This window comes from Aegilops tauschii, chromosome 2 (assembly GCF_002575655.3).
Source record: "Aegilops tauschii subsp. strangulata cultivar AL8/78 chromosome 2, Aet v6.0, whole genome shotgun sequence".
NCBI classification, from domain to species: domain Eukaryota; kingdom Viridiplantae; phylum Streptophyta; class Magnoliopsida; order Poales; family Poaceae; genus Aegilops; species Aegilops tauschii.
In genome coordinates, this window is record NC_053036.3 from 1,947,246 (window position 1) to 1,961,486 (window position 14,241).

At 41.5% G+C, this 14,241-nt stretch overlaps 1 pseudogene; it reads right to left on the reverse strand.

Annotated features, from left to right (window-relative positions):
- Positions 1-248: 248 nt before the first annotated feature.
- On the reverse strand, positions 249-1,614 carry LOC109776671 (uncharacterized; annotated as a pseudogene).
- Positions 1,615-14,241: the final 12,627 nt, after the last annotated feature.

Sequence of the window (14,241 nt, forward strand, 5' to 3'; positions counted from 1 at the left end):
AAACTATCTCATATTGGTAGTAGCAAAATTTATAGTGAAAGTTGAGCTCAAATTCCAACAGATTTGGATGGAGGGAGTAGTACATGTACGTGAAACACTAGTGCTCAAGTGTGAATGAATTACTAATTCACAAATAACCGACCAAATTAAACATCGTTGGTCATGTTTTCACACAACAGACTCTGCTTTCAACTCAGGAATTAAAGCAGCACTTAATGGTGATTTTTAGGGGCAGATCATTAAAGGTACTAAGTAAACTTAACACTAAAGTCAGTACTGCATGCATACTGCACCGCATCGATACTTTGTTGCACGTTAAACATGTAACGTTTGGATTTGTGCTTAACCATAAGCAGGCCTTTGACTTTGCCGCGGTTGTTGCCATTCTCGTTGCCGGAGCCATTGGTACCACTATTGTAGTTGTCATTGTTGTCTTTGCCAGCACCATTGCTGCCATTCTTGACACTGCCCTTGCTGCGGCCGTTATCGTACACTGCCTTCATACCAGTGAAGAGGGCAAATTGCTTGCCCGTAACCATCTCATTGCAGTCCTTGTCGAATACCATGGCATCCAAGAAGTCTACAACGATGAATCTGCCCGAACCAAGGCTGATGATCTTGGAGCTGCACAATTCACTCGGCTGCCACTCCTCTGGCAGGTCATCATCCACCCAGATCCGCAACTTCTCCTGTGGCGGCTCCTCTCCTCTGACTACGCCAGAAATGTCGGCGGCGCAGGGGAGGCCGCTTGATTCGCCAAACCACAGCCCGAGCTCTGGAACATACTCTGCCTTGCCCTGGAACGGCATGACCCAGTCGCCAGCCTTAATCCACTCGCGAGTATTGATGTGGAAGCAGTAGGTGCCGGTGCCCTCGGCACCGAGGGCACCGGCCATGGAGAAGCAGATGGTGTCGCTGCCGACGAGAGCGTGACTACAAACGTAGGCGTGCTTCTGGTGGATGATCCACGATGGTAGCGGAAGGATGTCGCAGTGCCAGGTCCTGCTACAAAAGGAGCGCGGGGTGCTCCGCCCTCCACACCAGGGCCTCGAACTGTGGCTTCGCCTCCGACTTGTCTGGATGGAGGATCCTATCGATGATGTACATGTCGCCGCCGTCTTGGCCGTCATGGAGGTGCAAGTCCGACGGAGGGACGGCGATGGACAGTGGTGAGTGTTTGTGCTCGTGGAGGCTTGGCAGGCTCTCGATCCAGCGGCGGCCCTCGCCTCCGTCGAAGCGGAACATGCGGTTCGTGCGGTCACCCAAGACGACCTTGTCCTCCGAGGAGGTGGGGAGGAAATGAACACGGTGATGGGTCGGCAGGCTGCATGATACTTCCGGTGGCTTAATGACCAGCTCGCTTGCCGGCGTCTGGATGCTGGGCGCCGCCGCCTCCGCCGCCGAGAGGTCAGCCTTGCAGATCCTTCTCCTGTCGTTGGACGCCCAGGCCTTGGCAGGCGTGAGTGTTGGCAGCAGCTTGCCATCCGCGGCCGCCTCTTCTGCCGTCCGGCGAAACAAGTCCATCTTGGAGAGGTCCAAGCGTCGGAGCGAATACACGCTGTTGCGCCCATCATACACTCCCAGGTTCACCAACCGCCGGATGCCGCCGCTCATCGTCGTCGTGGTCGATCTGCCTGGAACCTAGATTAGAGCGGCGGCGGCGGCTGTCAATCTCTAGCTGCATGATCGATCGATCGATCAGTCACACCACACGAGGCCATGGTATGGGATGGGCCAGAGGACACGTCCATTTTTTTCTTCGTTATAAATAAATAAATGTGGTTTGCTCGTGATGCTCAAATACGGTAAAACTAGGGCCCGTTTACATCCAACTCTACTGATATTTGCATGGCAAAGCATAATGCAAGGTGTGAATACTTTGAGACATGGATATATTTGGAGAGTAGGAGATGGTGGAAACATTAATATCTGGAGGGATGCTTGGATCTCAAAATCTCCATCCAGAATGATTATCACACCTAGGGGAGGCCATTTGATTTCTAAGGTGAGTGACTTAATTGATCCATCAACGGGTCAGTGGGATGTCGACCTTGTTGAGCAAACCTTTTGGCCCATTGATGCGGTAAGAGTTCTTGCTATACCATTATCGACAAACGATATGACTGATTTTATTGCTTGGAGTCTGAATAAGCATGGAAACTTTACTATCAAATCGGCTTACCATACTGTCTGGGATTACCAACATGGACGTAAACTACGGAAAATTGATGGTTTGGGCGCCTCAGGCGCTAACCCAACACGGCAAAAAGTTTGGAAACTTAACTGTCCAGCAAAGGTAAAAATCTTTCTCTGGCGAACACTACATGGAACTATGCCTTGTAATGTTGTTCTTGCAAATCGTCATATACCTGTTAGACCGGCGTGTCCAGCATGTGGCCAAAGTGCGGAAGATGTTTTGCATGTGTTGTTTCGATGCAAAAAAGCCAAGCAAGTGTGGCGCCTCCTAGGACTAGAAGATGTTATAGCGCATGCATGCGAAGTGGATCGAGCGGGGGAAGCAATACTTGCTTATTTGCTGAATTTTCCCGCACAGGAGGCGGTCGTTCTAGGCGTTAAAAATTTCTATGAGCTCATGTCTATCACTTGCTGGTATCTTTGGTGGGAAAGACGAAAACTAGTTCACAAGGAGCATGTGCAAGATGCGAAAAGAATTTCACAATCTGTGAGAGCGATGGCAGAAAATGTTGTTATTGCATGTGACCCAAAGGCAGTACTAAAGAAGGACGGATGGAGAAAACCACCTAATGGCTTTGTTAAGCTGAACGTAGATGCTTCCTTCGACTATGACGCGCTACATGGAGCTATGGGAGCAGTCATACGAGACGACAGAGGTCATTTTATTGTTTCTGGGAACAAACTAATAGAGTCATGTTATGATCCTCTTTCTGCAGAGGCATTGGCTCTTAAATTTGGTTTACAACTCTCTTCTTCGGCAGGGTGTAACAGGCTTGTCGTTAATTCCTACAGCCTAGAACTAATGGAGATTATGACCAAGGACGGTCAGTATGCGGGCAATTCAGCAGCCATCATTGATGATTGTTACCACTTGGCATGTGAGTTTAGTTCAATTCGGTTTGAATTATGTCCTAGAGAAGCAAACGCTGTTCCTCATGAATTAGCCAGTGTAGCTAGATCTAAATTCTGCAGTGAGTGGATTGAAATTGCTCCTCATGAGCTTCTTCCTCTTTTACATAAAGATGCAAGTGTTATCACCAATGAATAAAGAGGGAACTTTAGTTGTCAAAAAAACTCTACTGATATTTTATATATAGTTCTAAAAAAATACTGATATTTTATATTCATTCTTCATTCACGGCATCAATTCAGAAATAAGAAAAGCTAGCCAATTGTTTGTGTGTTGCTACAGAACAAAAAAGTAGGAAACATTACTACAGAAAACTAAGGTCATTTTCTGACACAAAACAGAGAAGAAAGGGTGACTTTGGAGGAGATTATCAAAAACAACCACATCCAGCATAACCAAGTTATCTGAGATATTAAAATAACGGAAATGCGAAAAATCCAATGATGCATGTACTATTAACATGCAAAGAATGTCAGTAAAAATGCAACCATCCTTTTTTTCGCGCAGAAAATGCAATCGTCTTCTTTTATGAATCAGTGCCCACAAGTTAGCGTGACCATGCAAATGTACAATGCTCAAAGTCAATACTAATTAAGGGAGTTGAGTAGGATATGACATAGTGCAAAACACAAATCGCAAGTACCAACGAACCCACTAATTATGACCACATATATGATGTCGCTCTTAACATGATCAATGGTGGGCCGGTCTCGCTATTCCATGTTGGTTGATCAAATCCAAAGGCTTTTGAGGGAAGGGAGAATGTTCAAGCTATCTCATGTTTGTAGGGAACATAATGGTGTAAGCCATTATCTGGCCTCCTTTGGTCGGACAGAAGGTCGCGTTGTGGTGTGGCAGGGTTCGGGACCAGGAGACGTCCCTGATATTTGTAAGAACAACTTATGTCCTGATTGATGAAATAAAATCTCTATTTCACCCGAAAAAAAGAAGCACGTGAAAAACATTGTGAAAGAAAATCAAAATTAGTAATGATGTAACGATTAGATGTCGAGATCCAAATAAATATCAAGGTGACCATGGGGCAGGAGCCGGCATCAGCATCGAAGACGAAGATGTGGTTCGTGCCAGATAATCATTTCGTTTTTTTTTTTGCCAAAAAAACAATCTTGTTGATCTTCCTAACGAGAAATGGTTAAGTTTCATCCACCTATTGAAGACAACCGTGAGGAACCTATCATAGTTAAAGATGAAACAATCAGTTATAATGTTGATCCAGTTGTGTCTACTGCTTACGTTGTTTTACAAATTCATGAACGTTCTATTAAGTCATGAACCTTTTTGATAATCTTGAAGATTTTTTTTGAAATCGTGATCATTTTTTAAATTCATGAACAATTTTTTGAATTGTGAACATTTTTAAAATTCCTGGCATTTTTAACAAACTCCTGAACATTCTCTCAAATCGTGAGCATTTACCGAGTTCACGAACATTATTTTTAAAATTGTGAATATTTTTAAATTCATTAATAATTTTCAATTTTTTTAATATTTTTGTAAATTTGTGAACATTTTATACGAATTCGTGAACATTCTCTTAAATCTTGCACATTTTCCGAGTTCGCGAACATTTTTTATAATCATGAACAATGTTTAAAATCATGAAACAATTTTTACATTCATTAACAAATTTTAAATTCATGAACATTTTTGACAAATTCCTGAACATTTTCGAATTCCCAGACACTTTTTGAATTCATGAAAAATTTCAAAATTCACAACTTTTTGATATCCCGAATTATTGAAAGAGGAGGGGGGGCCAAAAGGAAATAACAAGGGGAGTCCCGGCCCAGTAGTGCGCACATGGGAGCGGGAGGATGCGGGCGGTCGGTTATGGGCGCGCGGGTCGCGAGTAGGAAGTTGATACCATTTATCATCCTTTTTGACCGAGAAAAGTCCAGAAAGATGCAAAAAATTGTAGAAAACCAAAAAAACTTCGCATGGTGCCTTGAGATGGTCATAAAAGTAAATAAAAATTTTGGGGTCATTTGACGGATGTCGAGAAACAACGTGCTCTTAAACGGAGTCTTCTGGCCTACCTCGAGTTGAACATGGTGTTTTTTTTTACATTCATAAAATGGTCCCACCTTTTGCAAGCCAGTGGGCATGCCCATGGTAGGCATCCATTCCAGGTTTGAAGGAAAAATATATTTAAAATCATAATTTGAACATGTAATTAAAATTGTTATTTTGAGTTTTTAACATAAGTAATAAATACACAGAGATAAAATTGTAAATATTTATAGAACAAATTATATAAAATTATTATTGAAATGTTACTTAAAACTTGTATTTTGGTATTCAAAAAGATAAGAATGAATTAATGAAAAAATAGAAAAATAGAAAATAAAATAAAACTCTTAGGCCTTGGCACAACTAGGCAAAGACATCGCTCCCGTCGGGCGCGTGTTGGGCCGGCCAAAGAGCTCACGGATTTGAAAAAAGTTCATCCAATTTTTTAGAAAATACTCATGGATTTTAAATTTTTTGCAAACACTAAGAAAAGGTTGCAAAAAAGCGTTCCCGGTTTTGGGAACAACGGCTTCCCGGCCATTTTTCCCGGTTTAGGGAACCTTCTCGGAGGTCGTGAACTGCATTTTTATTTTTATTTTTCTTTTTATCTTCTCTCCTGTTTTATTTTTTCTGTATCTTTTTTTCCTTTTTCGTATTATTTGACTTTTCAATTTTTTTTTAGTTTATTTTTTAAAATTTCTCATATGTTCAAAATTTTCAGACTTCGAATTATGTTCATATTTTTCTGATATTTTGCCGAATTAATTTTTTTAGTGTTTTTCTAAAAATGTTTGGGTTCAAAATTTTGTTCGCTCTTTTTATAAAATATTCATGTTTTGACATTCTAAGCGAGTTTGAAAAAAGATGATTTTTATAAAAATTCTGTACAATTATCAAAAATACTAATATTTGTATTTTATGAACAAAAAAGGAAAATAAAAACCCGAGCGAAAACCGTGCATAAAAAACGAAAGAAAAACCAAAGAGGGTGCTGAGTTTTTTCTTAGCGTTATTTATCTCGCACAAGAGGGAGAAAACAAGGTTAAAGGGGACACTAGATTAGGTATCCCAGATGGTTCTGCACTTACTCATGGTGCGTGAGGACTGTAGTTCGAATCCATTTTTTGAAGTTTAAAACTTAAATAAGATACTTAACGGGCTGAGCCTGAGAGGGAGGAGTGTGCGTCAGGAATTGTACAAACCACGTTGTAGTGGATACAATTTGTGAAATGTCTATACTACCCTTTATACGTTTTCTGAGGGGTGGTGTACCGAAGCGGAACTCTTGAGCAAGCGACTAGTAACTAACGAAAACCGATTTACTAGGGGATGCACTGCAGATAAGATATAGGGGGGGGGGGGGGGATACCTTCCAAAAGGTATTACTGCTAAATTTGATAAGTGATGAATTATTTGTGTATTACACATCTTCTTCCTGCATTCAATCATGACACAAACAAATAATATGAAACTGGCCATGTCATTAATTATATCCTGATAACATACATGGTAATTCTCAAACAGAATACACTTGCTGCACTCCAGCTGGTGGTTCTTACTGGACAGCAAAAGTGAGAACACCTGAATTAACTACAGGGCAAACAAAAGCATAGTTGGAACCATCTGTGTGGATCTTGAAGTAGACATACCTGTTTTCTTTTGTCACATGGTTGCCCAAAACATGATGATGGTTTTAACCAGCTAACCGGATGACACTGGACAGTTTTGGAAGTTTTAACATGGTTGAGATCTACAGAATGGGGCTACTGGTTTATATGTGTGTTGAGATTTTGGTTCAGTACACTTGTACGCACATTCAATGAAACAGAGTGAAAATGAGAGTAATTGCTTGTCTGCGGTGCTCCAATCCGATCTGGTCCCAACATGCAGCTTAGTTTGTAGGTGCTTTTGCTGTTCTACAGAAAACTAAGGTTATTTTTTCGACACACAAAAAACAAAGGGCGACTTTGTAGGAGATTATCAGCATCAACCACATCCAACACAAGCCATTATGATTCAAGCATTGAATCCGTGATATTGAAATAACAGAAATGAGAATAACCCAATAACACAAGTTATTCCATCAGCCCATTGCCTTCTCCTTCCTCCAGAAAAAATCATCATTGCATTCAAACCCGGGGTCCTGCTCATTTTCGTGCGATTTTCGATATTCTTGCTCGAAGCTCCGTTTTCAAAACTATTTTGAGGGATTACTCCTTGGTATGTGACTCCTTCGTTGGTCCAATTAGTTTTATACTAGTGGTATGTGACTCAACCACATCCAACACAATCCATCACGATTCACACATTGAATCTGATATATTGCAATAACGGAAATGGGAATAATCAAATAACACAAGTACTCCCTCTGTAAAGTAGTGATCTAAACGCTCTTATATGTTCAATATTTAAATAATTAGCCCCCACTAAATTATTTCTCTCAACATGCAAGCATGCCACATCATCCCCCAACATGCATGAGAAAAGGCCCACCCTCACTGTCATATGTCTGTCAACATGCAAGCATGTCACTTCATCATTAAACATGCATGAAAAAAGACTAATCTCAACATGCATGGAAAAAAAGACTCATCTCAACATGCAAACATACATAAGAATTTTTATTCTATTATGCTATTTATATTTAATAGACATTTGACAATTATATAGTAATAGAACATAATAAATTATATGTATTTTTTGACAGTGAAATTATATGTATTTTCAGTTTTAGCTTTTTATATTATTACTTAAAATATTCATGTTTAATACAACAAATCACATTGAAATATCTTTTAAAATATTCCCGCAATAACGGGCAGGGTATCATCTAGTTTCTTTAAGGAGGGAGGCAAAGCATGGCGGTAATGCAATCATCTTTTGGATCAGTGTAAAGTTTCTTTTTTTGCCAGAAAATTCAGATCAATATTTTTTTTGAACCGATCTGTGATTGGATGATTAGTTTTTTGTGGCAACTATTGGATGATTAGTAGGACAATGGTATCCCCAGCCCACCAGAGTTCAAGTCATAAACTTGACACTGATGCTCGTATTTTTTCTAGGATCATTTCAGGCCCTCCAGTGATGTGCATTTAGTGGGAGAAGATATTTCCGTCGACTATGAAGATGTCTGTGACGACTTCGTCAATCTCAAGATGATGTGTCGGCTCAGTCCCTCGGAGGTGCTCGTAGGGATAGGCATGAGTTTATGTGCTTATGCACGAGCGTCTGCGTCTATACTATGTTCAAAAAATATCAATATTTTTTAAAGGATCGGATAAAGATTTTTTTTTTTTTGAAATAGATCAAGATTAGTTTTTTTACGTCGGTACAAAGGATCATATTAGTAGACTTGGGAGTAAACGGGCCTGAGCAAGGAAGACATCTTCCCCACCGCTGCTGGGTTGGGCTCATTGATCCATCATATGGTCTGGCGCCAACAAACCAACCATGCATGCCGACGCTCCCTCGAACAGATAACAAACACTGCCGCCGCTCCATGAGGAGCCCTCGCGGTGTTCATTTCCTACCCATCGCCTCGGAGAGCAAGGTCATCTTGGCCGACCGCGCGAACCGCATGCTACGCTTCGACGCCATCGGCGGCTGCAGCTACATCGATACCATGCCTAGCCTTCACGGGTACAAGCACTCCCCGCTGGCCATCTCTGTCCCTCCGATGGACTTACAGCTGCATGATGGAGAAGACACCGACGACCTCTACATCATTGATAGCGTTCTCCATCCGGACAAGACGAAGGGGCGGCCGCAGTTTGAGGCCTTGGTGTGGAGGGGCCTCAGCCCGTCCGCACATCTCACAGGTTCTGGCACTGCGACATCCTCCCGCTGTCATCGTGGATCAACCACGACAGGCACGCCATGGTCTATGGCCATGCCCTGATTGGCGGCAACACCATCTGCTTCTCCATCGTTGGCGCCAAGGACATCGGCACCTACTGCTTCCACATCGCGACTCGTGAGTGGAGCAAAGTTGGCGACTGGCTCATGCCATTCGATGGAAAGGCGGATTACGTCCCGGAGCTTGGACCCACTGCCGTTCATCTACAACTATGCCCTAAGATTCCCACAAGCCCACCTCCATCCAAGTGGCTAGGGGGTCACTTCCCCATCGTCGAGACCAAGGTTCGATACTAGCGCTTGATACTAGCTTCTCGCGCCTTTTCTCCCCCGAATTTTAATTCAATTTCGGCCTAGCTATATTTTTTTCGCGGATTCAAGTACTTTTTAAATATTCATATCTTTTAAAACACTAACTCCAAATTTAGCATATTATATATAAAAATTGCTCAGAAAGATGTGTAGATTCTAAATATGATATTATCTAGCATGTTAATATTTTTAAGATTATGTTTATGTTGAACCTTTAATTAGTATTTTTTTTCTTTTCTATAATAACACAATATATATAACGTACGTTTCTTACTCTCGTTTTTTCGTACATAGCTTATTACCAGATTTTCATCTGTCATTTGGTTTCTCCCTCTGTATATAAATAAAAACAAAAAATGTTCTTCATTTGGCTTCGATTTTTTAGGTTTATCTATAATACCTAAATAGTTCATCCCCACTACCATATTTCTCTTGACATGCAACCTATCCACATCAGCAGTCTACCATGTCAGCAGAGTGTAACAGGCTTACAGGCGGGACCAACCCTAGATTCAGCAACGTATAGAACAGCCACATCAGCATCTGTTACCTGAGGACCGGTCACGCATGTCTCTCCCTCCATTCAGCTGAACTACCCACGTCACCCTGTTTTTCCTTTCGTTGCCCACGGCCCGCACAATGGACGATTAGATTTCTTCCACCGATCATTGGTGGAACGTCTCGCGCATAGGCAATGAGCCCGGCCCTCCGCCCCAGTGCGATTGAGCATTTTCCTAGAGGGGCCAACCCATGGTCATTGTGCAATAAAGAATTCTGTCATAGAAAAATTTAATTGATTCATATGGTCTCGAACCCGAGACCTCAACCACCGTTTAGAAAGTTGCAAACAGTTGAGCTGACCTATATATTAATTTACAAAAATGAAGGTTAATTGTGCGACCATGATGTGCAACCAAAATAGAGCAATCAAGAAGGTGAGAGGCGCTATGTAAGCTCAAACATGAGTTGCATGCAACGAACTAGGGTCGTTTTGCTCAGACGCGGACATTTTTTATTGATCTTCAAGTGTATCAAGAGATGGCCTAAAACCCATTTATCAGAACCCTTATATTGAGATTTTTTTTTCATCATTTGGTGCAAATTTCAAACATTGCTTCAACTTAAAAATAATTTCTTGATACGAAAGATTTGAAAATTAGACTCTTTTAAGATCAGAATCGTCGTACAAAAACCGTACCAAGAGTATTATATGTGCATCATCGTTCAGTTGACACATTAATTATATCTACCGTTGCAATGCACGGGCATATATGCTAGTATCTATCAATACCTAATAACAAATGGGCTATAAGTTGCAAAATATTAACCAACAATGCCACATATAAGTGACAAAAAACGTTTTGCAGGGTGCCCCCCGACTAGGCCAACCCACGCAGTAGGGACCTCCTATACTGCGCTTTGCACGCGGGAGAAGATGGAGCGCACCCGTTTGGGCCAGCCCATGTGCGGGTGGCCTGTTTTTTTAGTTTTCTTTTCTGTTTTCCTTTTTTCTACTTTAAATAATTGGGACTTCAAAAAATTTGTGTCATTTAAAAAACTCCGAATTTTAAAATTAAATGTTCAAGAAAACATAAAATATCTGTAAATTCAAAAAATGCTCGGGATTTTTCTAAAAATGTTCGCATATTCAAAATATGTTCGCAATTTTGAAAACAATGTTCATAAAATCAGAAAAGTCCATGTATTAAAAATTGTTAATGAAATTGAACAAAGTGTTTGCTAATTCAAAAAATGTTCATGAATTTTAAAAAATATACTAAAAACTAAAAACAGTTTGTGAGTTACAAAAGAGTTTATTGATTCATAAAGTGTTTGCTGATTCAAAAAAGGTTCATGCATTTCAAAAAATGTCCGTGAATTTCAGAAAAAATGATCAATTTCAAAAACAATGTTCGTCTATTTTAGAATTGTTCGTCGATTCAAAAGAAAATGCTTAAAAAATGTTCACAATTCTTAAAAAAATGTTTGCAAATAGTAAAACACTTTTCACGATTTTTAATAATGTTCCTAAATTTGTAAAAAAAATGCTGATGAATGATCAAAGATATGTAGTCAAACAGTAATGTTTCTGATTCTTTGTGACTATATAGCCACGTGATTTTTGAATAACTTACTGGGGCGTAGATTGGAATATCATAGTATGTTTTAAAAAACATTTCTTGAAATTCAGAATACTTCTTTGAATTACCAAATTTTTTTAACACCATGATTTTTTTAAAATGTGAACATTGCTTCAATTTGTGAATAAATTTTAAAAATGAAATATTTTCTTGCATTTCTGAACAAATTTTCAAAATCATGCGATGAGATGTGAACAAAATATGGTCATAGCCATTCGAGATTATGATTTTGTTTTTCTCCCGTTGCAACGCACGGGCCCTTTTGCTAGTATATAGTAATACCAGTTCAGTTTCCGGAGTTGATTTCAAGCAACTACAGTTTGGTCATGAACAAAAATAGCAGATTGGTCAAATACAAGCTCTTCATCCTGAAGTCACTGACATTGTTGATCAACTACACTTGCATTTAAAGATCAAAATCATTCCTTTCACTTGAGGTATGAGTATGAGAGTGGTAACCGGAATGCAGGTTCTAATTTGTTATTAAATTTGACCTTTTTGACCATATGTAGCGTCAGAACTTGAGGAACAACGTAAACTCATCACTTTTTTATATTTGCCTGAAAAGATGTAACGGCACAAAATACCTAAAACTGAAACTAATCTACTCAGCAGTACAACTTGTTTTCTGACCATTAAAAAGAAACAAGAAGGAAGAAAGCAAGGGGCAGTATAATTTTTTTGGCCGAGCGCTTTAGTTGAAGCCTAGCTAGGGTTGTCAGCCTTTGGTTCCTCGTCGTGGACTTGTTGGATGCCATGGTATCCGTTTGCAAGCAATTTGCCCTCTTCACCGGTATGGAAGCAGGCTAGGCAACAAAGGCAAAGGTAACAATGGCAAAAGCAGCAGCACCAACAACAACAATGGCAGCAAAGGCAAAGAGGTGATGCACGGCCTCCGTATGACTAAGCACAAATCCAGCTCGTCAGTTACATGTTAACGTGCAACAGAGGATAATTCAGTAAACAGACATTTTGAAGGCATAATTTGCTCCACTCTAGACTCTAGTGTCAGGTCTAACTCCCTTTGAACCATTCATCCCACTTGTGGTATGATGAAAACATACTGTAAATTGTCCCTCCCTTCTTCTTTTTTTAGCTAGCTAGACTAGACCGGAGAAAAGGCTCAAGCAGAAGTTGTTGTATCTGCACCCAACACGTGTACGCTAGTAGTAGAAAGTGCATGCGCCAAATTTGGCATGTGTGGAGCCCCAATGGCTCATGGCCTCACAATCACATCAACCCAGGGCGACTCTCGGCCATCGATCGCCTATTCCTATATATATATATATGAGGACAGAAGATAATGCTGCAGCTCTAGCTAGCATCTCGATCAACACCACCGCCCATCAACTAGCTAGCTAGGAGAGTAGAAATCGACAACAAGATTGATCGATGGCCGTCACCCTAGTCATGGTGGCGGCGGTGGTGGTGGTGGTGGCCACATCATCCATGCCGGTGGCGAGGGGGGAAGATCTAGAGAAGGATGATGCTTCCACCAGCTGCCCAGGCGAGTACTCCAAGCTCTGCGGGGAGGACCCCGCGTGCACCGCCATGGTCGAGACGGCCTGCCGCACCGACGCCGACAGCGTCGAGTCCATCAAGGGCATGTTCGCCGAGCTCGACAAGGTCGGTGGAGACAGCAAGGGTTTTGCTTTCACGGAATGGCCGTGGGGGCACGTGGCCTTCTGCGCGGCCGTCAACGAGCATGGGGCCTGCCCCGGCAACAAGACGGTCCAAGAATTTGCTGGCGAGCACTGCATCAACGACCTCAGCGTGACATGCCTGGACCCTATCTGCCACGACGGTGCTCGCATCGAATGCTACCGTACAGCCGCGAGATTTTGCTACATCAAGGCCACCCCCGCTGATAAGAAAGCCATAGAGCAAAACTTGGATTGCTTCAAGAGCTGTTGCGCGCAGAAGAAGAAAAGTGAAGAGTGCCGTAAAGAATGCATCCTCAAGAGTCCAACCGCTTGAAAAATGAAAATGCGCACAATTATTATTACCAAAGAAAGAACCTACCAAGGCTTCCTTTGGTTCATATAGGATGTAGGAATATCATAGAAATAGAAACATCATAGGCAGTGAGATGGCATGTATCTCAAAAATAGATTTCATTTTATTCATAGGATAGGGATTTATTTTCATCGAGGCTGTTAGAGTTGTGTCGAATACTATTGTACAAGTTAGGTTACAGTTGGACTTGTAGTTGTATTGCCTTTAGATAGGATATGGAGTCGTGTTCAAGTAGGACACTTATATCCTAGGCCTCTTATATATGAGGGGGTAGACACACGATATAACATATGCCAACATAATAGCACAGGCACGCGGGGGAGCCGGCGGTGTGTGCCGGCGCCAGGGCGACCGGGTGCTGTATTGTAGCGGTGTCATGGGGAGGAGCGCCCATAGTCAGGCCCCGGAGATGTAACCATATCGGTGAACCTCGTTAACAAATCTCGGTGTCGTGCTTGTGTGGTTGCTTGGTTCTCGGATGATCGACGGTGGCCTCGGATTAATATTCTAACAGAGGCTAGGTTAATGTTTTTATCCTTGAAAATGTACATATAAATATGAATATATTACTACAAATGAAAGGGCTCTAAAGAAAATTATCCAACAAAATTCGTTGTGATATATCTTGAGGTTTGACTTGGTACAGGTCGTTGGCCATGCTAGAGATGCGCCTCAAAAAGTCGACCCTTCACTTTAAGGCTATACGGTGTCAAAACTCTATGTGAGCACTAGCTCTGTTGGAAATACTCAAGTCCTTGAAGGCATTCTGGCACTGTGATA